Consider the following 16,539-nt stretch of genomic DNA (forward strand, 5'->3'; position numbering starts at 1 on the left):
TATGCCCAGAACTTCTGAACGTCCAGTTCCCAATACTTCTGTGTGCCCAGGACCCAATACTTCTGTATGCCCTGAGCTCCTGAACGCCTGATTCCCAATACTTCTGAGTGCCCAGTACCCAATGCTTCTGAATGCCTGGGACCCAGAGTTTCTGAGTAATTTGTACTCATCGCCTCTAAGTGCCCAGTGCCCAGCCCTTCTTAGTGCCCAGTACCTACAGTTTCCGAGTGCCTAGTACCCAGTGCTTCTGAATACCCAATGCACAGGCCTCCTGTGTGTCTAGTACCCAGTGCTTCTGAGTGCCCAGTTCACAGAGTTTCCAAGTATGCAGTACCCAGTGTGTCTGAGTGTTCAGTACCCAGTGCTTCTGAAAGTTCAGTACCCAATGCTTTTAAGTGCCCAGAGCCTCTGACTATCCAGTACCCAGAGCCTCTGAGTGCCCTGTACCCAAAGTTTCTGAGTGCCCAGTGTCAGAGCTTTAGGTACTCCATACTCAGAGTTGCAAAGTGCCCCGTATCCAGCGCTTCTGAAAGTCAGGTATCCAGTGCTTCTAAAAGCCCAGAGCCTTTGAGTGCCCAGTACCCAGAGCTTCTGAGTGCCCTGTACTGAGTTTCTGAGTGCCCAGAGCCTCTGACTATCCAGTACCCAGAGCCTCTGAGTGCCCTGTACCCAAAGTTTCTGAGTGCCCAGTGTCAGAGCTTTAAGTACTCCATACTCAGAATTTCAAAATGCCCAGTATCCAGTGCTTCTGAAAGTCAAGTATCAAGTGCGTCTAAGTGCCCATAGTTTCTAAGTGCCCAGTACCAAGTGCTTCCAAGTATCCAGTACCCAGAGACCTGAGTGCCCTGTAACCAGAGTTTGAGTGCCCAGTGTCAGAGTTTAAGTACCGCATACTCAGGGTTATAAAGTGCCCAGTATCCAGCGCTTCTGAAAGTCAAGTGTCCAGTCCGTCTAAGTGCCCAGTACCCAGAGTTTCTGAATGCCAAGTACTGAGTGCCTAGGTGTGCATAATTCCCAGTGCTTCTGAGCACCCAATACCCACAGCTTCTGAAAGCCCAGTACCAAGTTCTACTTAGTTCTCGGTATCCAGCACTTCTAAATGACCAGTACCTATTTCTTCTGAGTGCCCAGTTCCCAATGCTACTTAAGTCTCAGTACCCAGCACTTCTGAACTGCCCCTATATTATTCCCAGTGCAAGTTGCCTTTAAACTAAGCAACAGGTGTTCATGAAATCAACGGGGCAGAGGAGATGGACTCACGGTTTATAAAACTTGCACTCAGTGACCCCAGCTCGGTGAGAGATGCGGAATGTTGTAACTGGAATTCTATAAAACAGTTATGGAGTGTTTTATAGACTTTATAAATTTATAAACGGTTTCCAGAACTTTAAGTGCCCAATACCTAGTGCTTCAGAGCACCCTGTAAGTGCCCAGCGAGACACATATAAGCTGATGTTACTGATCTCCTTCTGAAACTGCTAGTTTAGTTCGCTATCATAATGATTCTTAAGTTTCAAAAAGCATTGAAGCCAGAGGATTAGCTTGGCAGCCAAAAAATTCTATTTTCAGAAGAAGATCTGTAGTGGCAGCCTCGGTATTTCTATCTGTGCAGGTTGCCTTTAAACAGAGCAGCAGGTTTTAGTAAAATTAGTAAGATGGTAGATATGTACCAGAGGTTTATAAAGCACGCACTCTCCGACCCTGGCCTGATCAGAGATTCGAAATGTTGAAACTGGAAGTCTAGTAATACAGTTATGGACTCTATTAGGAACAGAATAATCTGCAGATACATGAATTCTGCCTTTCTCAACCCTTTTACCCCAGAGGAACCCTTGAAATTGTTTTTGGGTCACAGCAGGTAGCCCTTGCTGAAACCAATTATTTGGTGATCAGGGATAAGAATGTCCCTTATATTGGTGGCCAGTAGGAATAATGCCCACTACATGGTGGCTATTAGGAAGAATGATCTCTTTACATTGGTGGCCAGTAGGAATAGTGTCCTCTTTACATTGTGGCCAGTAGGAAGAAGGTCCCTCGTAAATTGGTGGCCAGTGGGAAGAACGTTCCCTTTACATTGGTGGCCAGTAGGAAGAAGGTATATAACAAATGAGGGTGCAACTTATTTGAATATAGCAGTGCTAAAAAGCTCAACAAAAGGATAGTCCATACTAAAAAGGGTCATTAAAATCTTATAATAACAAAAGTGTCCAAAGAAGTGCTCTTTGTGTGAGTTCATACACATCTGTGCTCTCTCCAATACACAGGGAATTATGCACCTCTTACCAGAAGTATTGGATCCCAGATAATAGGGATCTCACTCGCTTGCTATGATTTAGATCAGCTGTGATGTTCCACTCCTGAGACTTCGGTAAGAAAGCTCCCTCTTGGTAAGATATTAATTTTGCCTGGATACGAATATCTCATACACTCGCAGCTCCACTGATCATCCTGCTGTTAGTGCTCTCTAGCACAGAAAGTATCAAGAAGGGAGAAACTTCACGGTGTAGTATGTAAAAATGGGCATTTATTGAAAGATAATTGATTGCACTTACAAGATATTAGTAGTAAGAAGGCAAAAAAATAGACACAACCGCAGACTTCATCCTGCAGGCTGGTGCGTAGTGACGTCACAGAACACAGCTCCACCCGACATTTTTCCCCGCATGAGGCATCAACTGGGAACGAAGTGCAATCAGTTATCTTTCAATAAATGCCCATTGTTAAGGGAAGAAGGTCCCTCGTAAACTGGTGGAGAGTGGGAAAAACGTCCCATTTACATTGGTGGCCAGTGGGAAGAACGTCCCCTTTACATTGGTGGCCAGTGGGAAGAACATCCCCTTTAAATTGCTGGCCAGTAGGAAGAAGGTCCCTTGTAAATTGACGACCAGAGGGAAGAGCGACCCCTTTACACTGGTGACCAGTAGAGTTATGTACCCTTTACATTTGTAACCATTAGGAAGAATGTCCCTTTTACCTTGCTGGATAGTAGGAAGAATGCTCATTACATTGGCGGCTACTAGGAAGAATTACCTCTTTACATTAGTGGTCAATATGAAGAAAGGCCCCTCTACATTGGTGGCCGGTAGGGGGAATGTCCTCTTACATTGGTGGTCCAAATGCCATCCTTACAGACAGATAAAAAAGATCATTAGTGTCATACCGCTAGCTCTGCCAAGGAGTGTTAGCCCGGGCAGGAGCTATACAAGCACCATCAGATGGGAGGTCAATCAACCACAGTTCAAGAAACAACTAAAAACCTCCGAAGGAATGCTGGTTGAGAATGGCTACTCTATTTCTTCTCCAGTAATATGTTTGAAAAGATATATAAATACAGTGTGTATATATATATATATATATATATATATATATATATATATATATATATTCGTATAGTATATGTATTGTATATTAAAGTTGAACTCCAGCCTTTCCTTCAGTCTTCCACAGTTCTACGGGCTCCTCTCCTGGACTGAAATTGCTTATTCACTGCACACTGTGAGCTTCTTACTATTTGCATTAAAAGCTGCAGCAAATCAGATTTTACAGGCCTTATTTCCTGGCTGGAAGACATCCAGCATCTTCTAGCACTTTTCTTTCCAATCTGATTGCCCTGGCATCCCCCTTTTTTTTCTTAGATTTCAGTTCTTTTAATCAGCCTCACTTGTAGGCATTAGCAGGGGCAGTCTGCATACAAATGTTGTTGGACCAATGCAACTATCAAGGAAAGAGCAGAGTGACAGAGAGATGAACTCATCGGTCATCTGCTTCTCTTTTCACTGCCCAATCACAAGCTAGGGGTCGGATAAGAACTGTAAGTGTTACTTAACTGCAGCAAAGAAAAAGCAGGTCTCCCACCTGCGTTGCAGATCTGTGTAAATTTCAAGACAGGATATAAAGAAATACAAATCCTTTGGCAGTAAGGCATGCTAAAGTTTGAATTCTTCAACCTGTGCTTTAACTGTTACAGAGAAGGATTCTGTAATCACCATCAGCTTCATTCGATTAAACAATACAAAGAGGAAAGCTAAAGTTTAAAGTGCAGGAACCCACAGGAAACAGATTTTCGTTTCCTGAGGTCAGGTCAGTTGGGTTGTTACATGGCCTGTGTGTCGCTGAGCACGCTTATGTTGTTCTTCTCAGACCGCTTTGGGGATTTGTTACATTGCCAGTTCAGATGAAAACAATGCTTAGCAGAGTTCTTGAAAAGTTACAGAATGGTGTGATATCTCCCAGAGTTTTCCGAAAAGACGTGAACCTCTTTGCGGTGGTCCTGACTGCGGTCCCGGTTGTTCCATATCACTTATCACCGCGTGCGGTTTTGGGCTGATGCATTAATCAAACCTTGTTGGCCATCCACAGAATCCACAAGGGTTAGCTTGATCTTCTAGCCTCTGTACACTTCCAACTCAATAAATCAAAAATTACAGTCAGTGATGTCATCTTTTAGAGCGCTAGTTTACGATGTAAAGTTTAAGTTGGGTGAGTATGGGGGAGGGGGATGTTTACTGCTACAACAAGTCTGATTTTAATTACTTGGTCCATCGCTGCAGGAGAAAGCCTGCTATTAAATGTGATGGCTATGTAGGACTCTAGAGGGGAGGAAAACAGAGGAGAATTCGGTTTTATTTGTCCTAAAATACAAGGCTGACTGTGCTGCAAAGATGACGTTTGGTCCATAGGAAGGCAAAACAACCTCCTCCCTCCCCTGGGGAACTGTGATGAGTTCTATCTTATAAGAGGAACAAGAGGAAAGAAATCCCTAAATTCACTAAGGCAGTACAATCAGTTAACTGGATCAAAATATTTCAAAACATAGCACAGCTTTTACGTTTTCATTTCTTTCCCTTGGGTCAGACATTCATTCTATGTTTCTTTGTCACTTTCTCATTCTTGATTGCCATATACCCATCACCCAGTTCCTTTTGAGGTGTAGCCTTTAAGTTGTTCTTGTTATGCAATGTCCATTATCTTCTCAATCTCACCCAAAGAAAACAGTCTCTGTTATCCCTTCCCTAGAGATCCATTCTCTTCCTGATCCTTACATACACATCTTATATCCTCAGGAATCCAAGTTCCTTCTGTTAGTCTGAAAAGATCCCAGTCCCTGCTCATATCTGCTTAAGACCCTAGTCACTTCTCCTGTTTCCACAAAGATCTTACAACCTTCTCCTATCTCCCAGAGCAGCCTTTCTTAACATTTGTACCACAGAGGAGCCCTAGAAATAATTTGAACGTTTTGGGTAACGCTTGCTAAAATTTTGGAGGTCGGTGGAAAAAATGCCCCCTACACCGGTGACCTGTTGGAAAAATGTTCCCCTTACTGTAATGCAGTGGTCATCAACCCTGTCCTAAGGGCCCACTAACAGGCCAGGTTTGCAAGATAACTGAAATACATCACAGGTGATATCATTTGCTGCTCAGTGATTGCAGTATTCTAGTCTGCATCTCCCCAAAGGTAATACATAAAACCTGGCCTGTTAGTGGGCCCTGAGGACAAGGTTGATGACCACTGGTCAGAATGCCACCCTTTTATACAGCTAAAATTTCATTGGTGTTATAATGCTGGTTCTTCCAAGTTTCTATGGACCTGAAACTATGCAGGCACCATCAAGGAACCGTTAACAACCATAGGAGGAACCTTGAGCTTTCACAGAAACCTGGTTGAGAATGACTGTCCCAGAGACTCCATTCCTTTCCTCTGTTTTCCAGAGACCCCCGTCTATTCCCCAAGACCTTAGACCCTTCTCCAATTCCCCATTGACCCCAGTCCCTTCCTCTAATCCCTAGAGAGCCTAACCCTTTCCTGTATTCCCCATAAACCCCAGTGTGTTCCCCAATTTCCTAGAGATCCCAGTGCCTTCTCCTAGCTGTAGGAGGCCCCTAGGCCCTTCCTCTTTTCTCCAGTGACCTTAGTTCATTCCCCTATTCCCTAGAGAATCCAGTCCTTTGCTGTGTTCCCCATAAACCCCATTCCCTTCTCCTATTACCTAGAGATCCCAATCCTTTGCTGTATTCCCCATAAACCCTGGTCTGTTCTCCTATTCCCTAGAGATCCCAGCCCTTTCCTCTATTCCCCGTAAACCCCAGTGTGTTCTCCAATTTCCCGGTGCCTTCTCCTAGCTCTAGGAGACCGCAGGCCCTTCCTCTATTCTCCAATGACCCTAGTCCATTCCTCTATTACCCAGAAATTCCAGCTCTTTCCTGTATTGCTCATAAACCCCAGACTGTTCCCCAATTTCCTAGAGATCTAAGTCCGTTCTCCTAGCTCTGGGAGACCCTAGCCCCTTTCACTGTTTCCAATGACCCTAGTCCCTTCCCCTGATACCCAGAATTCCTATCCCTTTCCTGTATTCCTCATAAACCCCACACTGTTCCCCAATTTCCTAGAGATCTTAGTCTCTTCTCCTAGCTCTAGGAGACCCCAGACCTTTCCTCTATTCCCCAGTAGACATGGGCCGAACAACCCCCGGTTCAGTTCGCGGAAGAACTTTCGAACATAGCAAAAGTTTGGAACTGAATAACAAACCCCATTGAAGTCTATGGGACCCAAACTGGAAAAATCAAAAGTGCCATTTCCAAATGCTTATATTCAAGTAATTGGGCATACAAAGGGTATGGGGGTCTGGGTTCTGCCCTGGGGGACATGTATCAATGAACAAAAAGTTTGTAAAAAAACATCTTTTTTAAATGAGCAGTGATTTACTGATGCCCAAAGTAAAACCATAAAAATGAGAAATAACAATAAAAATAAAAAAACTCCCTTTAATAGTGCCTAAAGGGTCCCCTTAGTCTGCCTGTAAAGTGACACATGTGTACCATTTATAGAACATGCTGCAGCAATAATGACATTTATAAAGCCAAAAAAATAATATTTTCCAATCAAGCTTTCTTTATTTTATGAACAACGGCTTGGGGAGTCAGTCTGTACGATGAGGCCACTATTTAGTGCGCTCGGAACAAGATTAGAGATTTTTTATATAAATTCTGGTGTCTCTTCTGCAGACTTTGGATAGAACTAACAGATGCAGAAAATTGGGATTTAGGTGTTGTCGGTGCCTTCACACCGAAACCCTATAGAGGTACTCTTGATGAATCAAGTAATGGCTGTGCATGGTCAAGGAACAAGTGGTTGACGCTGTGTTCAAATAACTCAGCTGACTCCTTCATGCCTGATGCTGGGGCTATGGCAGGAATAGATGTGGACAAAGAAGGCAGAATAAGCCACTCTGGTAGCTGTGGTGGACTGTGCACTAGTCTCTGCTTGGGTGATGGAGGATGAGGATGGTTTATTAAGCCAGGAAGGGAAGACCCTCACCATGCCAACATCCAATATATATATATATAAGGATTGAACAAGTCAAACAATTGGTGGACTTTGTGGGCACATAATGAGAGGAAGAATCAATAAAAAGGTATATATTTTATTACAACATAATTAAAAAACATATAAATAACATACAAACAACACCCTGTATGGACACAGTTACCAGTTACCCAATAATGCAGTGATCTACCATGAATGGCTTCATCTGTCCATCCATTTGTGTAGAGGCAGAGTCTTGGTGATAGGTCTACTCACATGGAGTATATGTGATTACACCACTCTGTGTACCTCCTCACTTCCTGTTGATGTCTGCCTGTCCACTAGATGTATATAGTCATTTAAGACGCGTTTGTGGTCATGTGACCACACTCACATGACCATGATCACGTGACGATGTTATACGTCACATGACCGGGTTTCTTTTGGCACCATACTCGCGCTGCCACGCCCCTTCCTGTTATCCCCATGTCCTATTACAAGAGGGGACTACATGGTCACATGACCATGATCACATGACTACGACCACGTGATGACGCGATACATCACGTGACTTGGCTTTTTGGCACCATACTTTTGCCGCCACGCCCCCCTTGTTACTTCCATGCCCCTTTATAAGAAGGAAAGCATATGGGTTTGGGCTTCACACAGAGAGGAAAGCTGGACACACTGGTGAAGTGTCGAAGGGTAAGCTGTTTCTTTGATAGCCACTTTAGCAACCATTCTGCGATATCCTTTTTGTTTGGACATTTACTCTATTCATATCACTGCTTTTGTTATAGGGACACAATTCTTCCTCTGCTTATGCGGCAACACTGGTCTGAGCCCTAACAAAAGGTCTCCCCCTTTGGGATAAGTGCAATATTTACATACTCAGGTGGCTCCTCACATCTTTTCTTTGTCATTTTCTTCTTTGTTAGTTGTGCCTGCATTTAGGTGTTTCTACATATATGCAAAGTACTTAATAGGTTGTTATACCCCCTCTCTTAGACATGCCATCAGTCTCTATACTTGAGGGGATTTTGTACTCACCTATACATTGACTCTATACCTATGGGCCATTTTTGGTACTATTGGTAAGTACCACTCATATATACCTTTTGTATTTTTCCTTTATTCTGCTTCACTATATAAATATACCCTGCTCACAGGGTTAACATCTAATTATAGACTTGGTCTATTTTCAGATACTGTGTTGGAAACATTTATAGTGGGAATCTGTGACCACTTACCTCTATGTGTGATCTATACCCTAATACTTTTACATCTTCAATCTATATGACTGTTATACATCAGGTGAGAGGCAAGCTATTCTAGTACAATCCGCGTTTTTATTTGGGGATTTTCATTTTAATTAAATGTATAGCAGCACCCTAGTCCATAATGCATATGTTTCTGTTTAATTTAATGGTACCTACCACAAACCACATGATATGTGTGTATTTCACTACTACACACATACATATGAAATTTGAAATTTCGTCTTTCCGATTGTCTGTTAGTTCTGTGAGGTTCCCCCATACTCTGAGCCACAAGTTCACCAGGCAAATGTTATAATAACTATAGCTACACCTACTTAGATATATACTACATTAAATACTTACACATGTACTTCTTTGTTTTTAAATATACCAGCACCTACCCAGTATCTGTCCTGAGGAAGCTAATATTTTAGTGAAACACGTCGACGAGCACGTTTTTGGAGGCATTATTGGATCAGAAATCTTTTCTTCACTTTGATTATGTTATCAAATCAATCCTTGTCCCTTAGATCCTGCCCTCTGTAACTGCATTATTGGGTAACTGGTAACTGTGTCCATACAGGGTGTTGTTTGTATGTTATTTATATGTTTTTTAATTATGTTGTAATAAAATGTATACCTTTTTATTGATTCTTCCTCTCATTATGTGCCCACAAAGTCCACCATTTTTTTGACTTGTTCAATCCTTATATATAGGTTTATTAAGCCAGTCCACCACCTCCTCTGCATGCTGTGGCTGGATAGCATGGTCAACATCACTAAACAGAGAAAATGGTGCCCTGCCTGAGGACTGACCACCACGTCCACCTTTGCCTGTGGACGCAAAGGCTGCTGGCCCCCTTACAGTTCCATGGAAATGTCTGCCTCTCCTTGTTGGCCTCCCAGACATGGGGGGGGGGGGGGCTTATTAACAAAATGTAATAAAGATGGGGAAATGTTTACGTGGATGCACTTTAATCAATAGATCAATAGAAAATGGTATTTGGTGCACTTTAACTTGAGTACTCACTACACAGACACACTTCACTGACACACTACAATATACTGCAGTAAAACTGCACTGACACACTGCAATATACTACGGTAAATGTGCACTAATGAACTGAAATATACTGCACTGAAATATACTGCGTTAAATGTGCAATAACGCACTGAAATATATTTTGTTTAATGTGCACTAACGCACTGCAATATACTGTGGTAAACATGCAATAACGCACTGCAATATATTGCAAGAAACCTGCCCTGACAAAATAAAGTGACACCAAAATGAACGAGCGCACTACACTCACACTGCACTATCACTGGATTCACACTAAACTGGCACTCTACACTTGCATCAGAATCACATTAGTATACTATAGCAGACTAACTCGCTAGTAGCACTGAACAGAGCCCTGTTCTATCTCTCTCCACACCAATATCACGCTGCAAATGGCCACAATGGGAAGAATATTTTTATAGTGTGGGGTGGGACTAAGAGCAATGAGCCATGATTGGATAGAATCATCATCACAGTGTCCAATCATGGCTCTGACAGTGCTATGTGCCCTGATTGGGGAAAGCTTTTATTGCTTCAGCCAATCAGGGCTTCCAATGCACTGCGTGGCAGTGGTCGTGCGGTGGGCCACGATGCGATAATCCAGGTGTTCTTTGAACAGCCCTTTTCTGTATTCCCCATAAACCCAGTCTTTTCCCCAATTTCCTAAAGATCTCAGTCCCTTCTCCTAGCTCTATAGGAGACCCCAGGCTCTTCCTCTATTCTCCAATGACCCCAGTCCCTTCCCATATTCCTTGGAGATCCCACTCCTTTCTTGTATTCCCCATAAACCCCAGTCTGTTTGCCTATTCCCTAGAGATCCCAGTCCCTTTTCATATCTTTCAGAGATCCCAAATCCTTCTCCTATTCTCCACAGACCCCAGTTCCTTCCCATATTCCCCAAAGATACTAGTCCCTATTGCAGGATCTGCAAAATACCATCTATTGGCAGGATCAACATGTAGTAAAATATTGTTACAGAGGGACACAAAGAAACAAAACTGATGTGTCAAGGTTATTGCAGACTTCATCATATAGGTGCTTTTTGATTTTGCCCAGAGTTCTACTTTCACCATTTCACGTGTGGACCAGTCGGTAAGATTTGTTTACATAGCAGAGCACATTCATTTTTTATTGCTTCAAAGGCTGTTCCTGCCTGTTTTTGCTTGTTGCTGTTTCCTATTATCTCTTCAAAAGCCTGGGGGTTATTATCCACGGCTGCTGCAGGAAACCAATAGAAGAATAGTAAGTTCTAGAGAACTTGACTTCCACCATCTGTTTCTGCAGCCACGAGAGTCATCCAGTCTCAAGCACTCACAGCACCATTTGTATCCGAAAATCCTTTGATGGATAGTAACATTGTCCATTCACTGCCCCCCCACGCTGTGTGCTTAGTAGCCCAAACCACCATTAGGAAGCCAGTTGGAACACATTTCTTAAATATGGCAACACACAGCGAGTGTCTGAAAGCAGCGACCTTGGAAACAGGAGAAGGATAATTTATAGGTTTTTCATGTATTGCTATTTACAATGTATATCTTAAACATTACCTATGTATGACTATTTACATTGTACAGTGCCTTGAAAAAGTATTCACACCCTTTGAAATTCTCCACATTTTGTCATGTTACAATCAAAGAAGTAAATGTATTTTATTGGGTATTTTATGTGATAGACCAACACAAAGTGGCACATAATTGTGAAGTGGAAGGAAAATGATAAATGGTTTTCAAACTTCTTTACAAATAAATACGGTATGTGAAAAGTGTGGGGTGCATTTGTATTTAGCCCCCCTGAGTCAATACTTTGTAGAACCGCCTTTCACTGCAATTACAGCTGCAAGTCTTTTTGGGGATGTCTCTACCAGATTTGCACATCTAAAGAGTGACAATTTTGCCCATTCTTCTTTGCAAAATAGCTCAAGCTCTGTCAGATTGGATGGAGAGCTTCTTTGAACAGTAATTTCCAAGTCTTGCCACAGATTCCCAATTGGATTTAGGTCTGGACTTTGACTGGGCCATTCTAACACATGAATATGCTTTGATCTAAATAATTCCATTGTAGCTCTGGTTGTATGTTTAGGGTCGTTGTCCTGCTGGAAGGTGAACCTCTGCTCCGGTCTCAAGTCTTTTGCAGGTTTTCTTCTAAGATTGCCCTGTATTTGGCTCCATCCATCTTCCCATCAACTCTGACCAGCTTTCCTGTCCCTGCTGAAGAAAAGCATCCCCACAACATGATGCTGCCACCACCATGTTTCACGGTGGGGATGGTGTGTTCAGGGTGATGTGCAGTGTTAGTTTTCCGCAACACATAGCGTATTGCTTTTAGGTCAGAAAGTTCATTTTTGGTCTCATGTGACCAGAGCACCTTCTTCCACATGTTTGCTGTGTCCCCCACATGGCTTCTTCCAAACTGTAAACACCACTTCTTATGGCTTTCATTCACCAATGTCTTTCTTCTTGCCACTCTTCCATAAAGGCCAGATTTGTGGAGTGCACGACTAATAGTTGTCCTGTGGACAGATTCTCCCACCTGAGTTGTGGATCTCTGCAGCTCCTCCAGAGTTACCATGGACCTCTTGGCTCTTCTCTGATTAATGCTCTCCTTGCCTGGCCTGTCAGTTTAGGTGGACGGCCATGTCTTGGTAGGTTTGCAGTTGTGCCATACTCTTTCCATTTTCAGATGATGGATTGAACAGAGCTCTGTGAGATGTTCAAAGCTTATGATATTTTTTATAACCTAACCCTGCTTTAAACTTCTCCACTTTATCCCTGAGCTGTTTGGTGTGTTCCTTGGCCTTCATGATGCTGTTTGTTTACTAAGGTTCTCTACCAAACCTCTGAGGGCTTCACAGAACAGCTGTATTTATACTGAGATTAAATTACACACAGGTGGACTCCATTTACTAATTAGGTGACTTCTGAAGGCAATTGGTTCCACTGGATTTTAGTTAGGGCTATCGGAGTAAAGGAGGCTGAATACAAATGCAAGCCACACTTTGCACATATTTATTTGTACAAAATTTTGAAAACCATGGGTGGGAACCTTCTTCCCTCAGCCAGAACACTGAAGATGGGTTGTGGATGGGTCTTCTAGCATGACAATGACAAAGGAGTGGCTCAAGAAGAAGCATGTTAAGATCATGGAGTAGCCTAGCCAGTCTCCAGACCTTAATCTTATAGAAAATGTATCGAGTTACCAACGACAGCCAAGAAACCTTAAGGATTTAGAGAAGATCTGTAAAGAAGAGTGGACCAAAATCCCTCCCGAGATGTGTGCAAACCTGGTCACCAACTACAAGAAACGTCTTACCTCTGTGCTTGCCAACAAGGGTTTCTCCACCAAGTACTAAGTCATGTTTTGCTTGGGGATCAAATACTTATTTTACTCATTAAACTGCAACTCAATTTATAACATTTACATCATGTGTTTTTTTCTGGATTTTTGGTTGATATTCTGGTTCTATCATTTAAAATACAACTATGATAAAAATGATAGACCCTTCATTTCTTTGTAAGTGGGCAAACTTACAAAATCTGCAGGGGATCAATTAATTGTTTTCCCCACTGTACAGTACTGTGAGTGTTGTCACCCCAGGACAGGAAGTGTGTTACTGGCAGGATCACTAGGAGAAAAGTAAGGAAAAAAGAAAGAAGAAAACGAATGCAGTCGCCACATCCTAGGACTGGTAATCTGTACTATGTTCCTGTTCTTGTTCTTAGGTTTAGATACGCTTTAATGCATTGCTTTCTCATGCCAGCTGAACATGAAGATTGACATAATATCAACATCTCCAGCCAGGACGCTTGTTTGGTGAGCTTTCATTGCAATCTTCAGGCTTGCTGGTTCATCCTACACAAACATTCCCAGGTGAGGTGAGCAAATATTACGCAGTCAGCTGACGGCTTTCACTTGTAAAACTGAACCGACTAGAACAAGTTTTCTCCTCTCCTTCCAGGACGGTCTTCCGTGAGCTGAGGTTAAAAGGAAAAGGGCTTTCAGTGAGTTATCATTCCAGTGTTTACCTTCAGTTATGTGACTCTCAATTTTTTTTTTTTTTTTATGCATGCTCTTTCATATGTTTGTTATTATGTTAAATATAGAGATTTGTAGATTATCCTAACTGCTGAAAAACTGTTGAGATAAGATATCAGCTACACAAGGGGTCTTATTATAAAAAAATTCACATAGCAATTCACCCAATGAAAGTGCATATACATTATTGTTGTCTGAATGGGGCAAACAAATGCTATTAGGCTATCTTCTGTGCTGGTCGAATGTTATTGTTTGGTTTAAAACAGAAAATACAGCATTTGGCCACTAGATGGCAAAAGAAAAAAAGAAGAATTGGTCGGACTTTACTGTGCATTTGATAGTTGAAATAAACGGTATATTTTCTGTAATAGAATTTGATAATGGTATGATGTAATGCAGTGGCTGCGCAAATTATTGCAAAGCCACCACACACATCAGACCAGTACACGTATATTGTTTGATTAGGGTAGTCAACAATTGATAGCGGTAATGATAACAGTAATACATCACCACCAATAATGTTAATACTCATGATAAAAATAATAATAATACTCATAATAATAATAATGATAATAACATTAACTCTAGTGTCGATATGCTTTAATCAAAAACACGTCAATTCATAATCGAATAATAAAAGGCATTCTTGGTACAGAAATGAAGAGCTGATAATCAAAGGAGAACATATATAGACATGATCAACAAAGCAGATCCAGAATACCATGGTACATCCAATATACACCTCAGTATACAGTATTAATAAAATGTTATATTAAATTAAAATCCATGATTATGACGAGCTTGTCTGAGCACCCTTGTTGTAGACTCTACGTGTTTTTTCGTAGCCTAAAGCTACTCATCAGGAGTGGGATGCAGTGATTGTACTGTAATTAAAGAGAGGACCATTAGCATATAATGTCCTCAAAGGGACACAACTATGAAAAAGGGGCTAACATTTAATCAGGGACTTACGGTTCCGCTCATGGACCATGCCCAATTCCGAGATGGAAATGCAGGGGGTCCGGACAGAGTGTCTCACCCGGGGTTGAGACGGGGGGTTCCCCCACCCCCTTACCCCCATATATGGGGTCGGGGGGAATGTTGAGATAAGATATCAGCTACACAAGGGGTCTTATTATAGAAAAATTCACATAGCAATTCACCCAATGAAAGTGCATATACATTATTGTTGTCTGAATGGGGCAAACAAATGCTATTAGGCTATCTTCTGTGCTGGTCAAATGTTATTGTTTGGTTTAAAAAAGAAAATACAGCATTTGGCCACTAGACGGCACTAAATATCAAAGGGATTTCCTATGATATTTTAAAAATGGAAAATACTGCATTTGGCCACTACATGGTGCTAAGTATCATAGGAAATTCCAAGATAGCTAACGTATTTAGAAGTCAAATGCAGTATTTTCTGTTTTAAAGAGGAGTTCTGCCCCCCCCCCAGCAAAGCATTAAAAGTCAGCAGCTACACATACTATAGCTGCTGACTTTTAATAGTAGGGCACTTACCTGTCCTGGAATCCAGCGATGTCAGCACCCCAGCCGATGTTTCCATTGGCTTTTGGGGTGCTGCCGCCACAATTCGTGGTAAGGGCCATTCGTGGTAAGTCTAATCGTGGTAAGGGAAACCGGGAGTGAAGCCTTTTGGCTTCACAGCCGGTTCCCTACTGCGCATGCACGAAGCATGCTGTGCTTTCTGAATGGTGGAAGGAGGAGGGGGGCTGAACCTCCGAGTGATCTCGCCGCAGTACCCGATCCCCCCTCCCCCCCGAAAGGTGCCAAATGTGGCACCAGAGGCAGATAAGTGGAGCTTCCGCTTTTGGTTGGAACTCCGCTTTAACTACTTTCAGTCCGGGCCAATTCTGACATTCGTCTCCTACATATTTTTTTTTTTGATAGAAAATTACTTAAAACCCCCAAACATTGTATATATTTTTTTTTTAAGCAGAGGCCCTAGAGAATAAAATGGTGGGGCATTGCATATTTTTTATGGGACACGATATTTGCACAGCGGTCTTTCAAATGCAAACTTTTTGGAAATAATAAACTTTAATGAATTTTAATGCACAAAAATACAGTATAATACCCAACTGTTTGGTAAAATATAAAAGATGATGTTACGCCGAGTAAAGTGATACCAAATATGTCATGCTTTAAAAATGCGCCTGCCTGTGGAACGGTACCTAATTATGTTACATAAAACACTTGTTTTAAAAGCTTTTACAGGTTACCAGTTTAGAGTTACACAGGAGGTCTAGAGCTAAAATGATTGCTCTCACGCTGATGTTGGCGGAGATACCTTACATGTGTGGTGCGATTGCTGTTTACATTGGCGCGTGGGACCTACGTGTGCATTCACATTTGCGCATGAGCACAGGGAAGCACAATCATTGTGTAGTGCTGCAATCCAGAATCTAGATGCAGGAAAGTTGAGGTAGGGTCGAACTAAAGGGCGGGCCCACATCCCAATGACATAAATCAAATGGAGAAATTGTTCTCCTCACTGGGGACTTTAATGGCCCCAGTGATTGAGAAGTCAGTCGCAATATGTAATATACAAGGTATAATAGAAAAAGTTGTAGACAAAAATACAATTTTTATCAAATACATATATTATAAAAACAGAATCTGTACATATGTACAAGAAAAGTGGCGCTGAAGGACATAGAAGTCAACATGTTATACTCATAAGTCCCTGACTGCCGTGATAGAATGACATGACGGAGTCCAGGGACGACACCCAACGCGTTTCAAAATCCCTTCTTTCTTCAGGGGTGTATTGTGCGGCATGCCCCATGAAGAAGTGGTGTGAACGGACACCCTACAGTTCAGGAGGATAAGTGTCCGTTCACACCGCTTCTACATGGGGC

General features: G+C 42.1%; 1 protein-coding gene across 1 annotated transcript in view; it reads left to right on the forward strand.

The window, feature by feature from the left end:
* The first annotated feature begins 13,522 nt into the window (after positions 1-13,522).
* KLF15 (KLF transcription factor 15) overlaps positions 13,523-16,539 on the forward strand; it is a 53,123-nt gene continuing 50,106 nt past the window's right edge. The window contains exon 1 of the mRNA XM_073591946.1: positions 13,523-13,623. The gene's annotated coding sequence lies outside the window, so the exon portion shown is untranslated. The remainder of the gene's footprint in view (positions 13,624-16,539) is intronic.

The sequence above is a fragment of the Aquarana catesbeiana genome, linkage group LG07 (genome assembly GCF_042186555.1).
Source record: "Aquarana catesbeiana isolate 2022-GZ linkage group LG07, ASM4218655v1, whole genome shotgun sequence".
In the NCBI taxonomy this organism is placed as follows: Eukaryota; Metazoa; Chordata; class Amphibia; order Anura; family Ranidae; genus Aquarana; species Aquarana catesbeiana.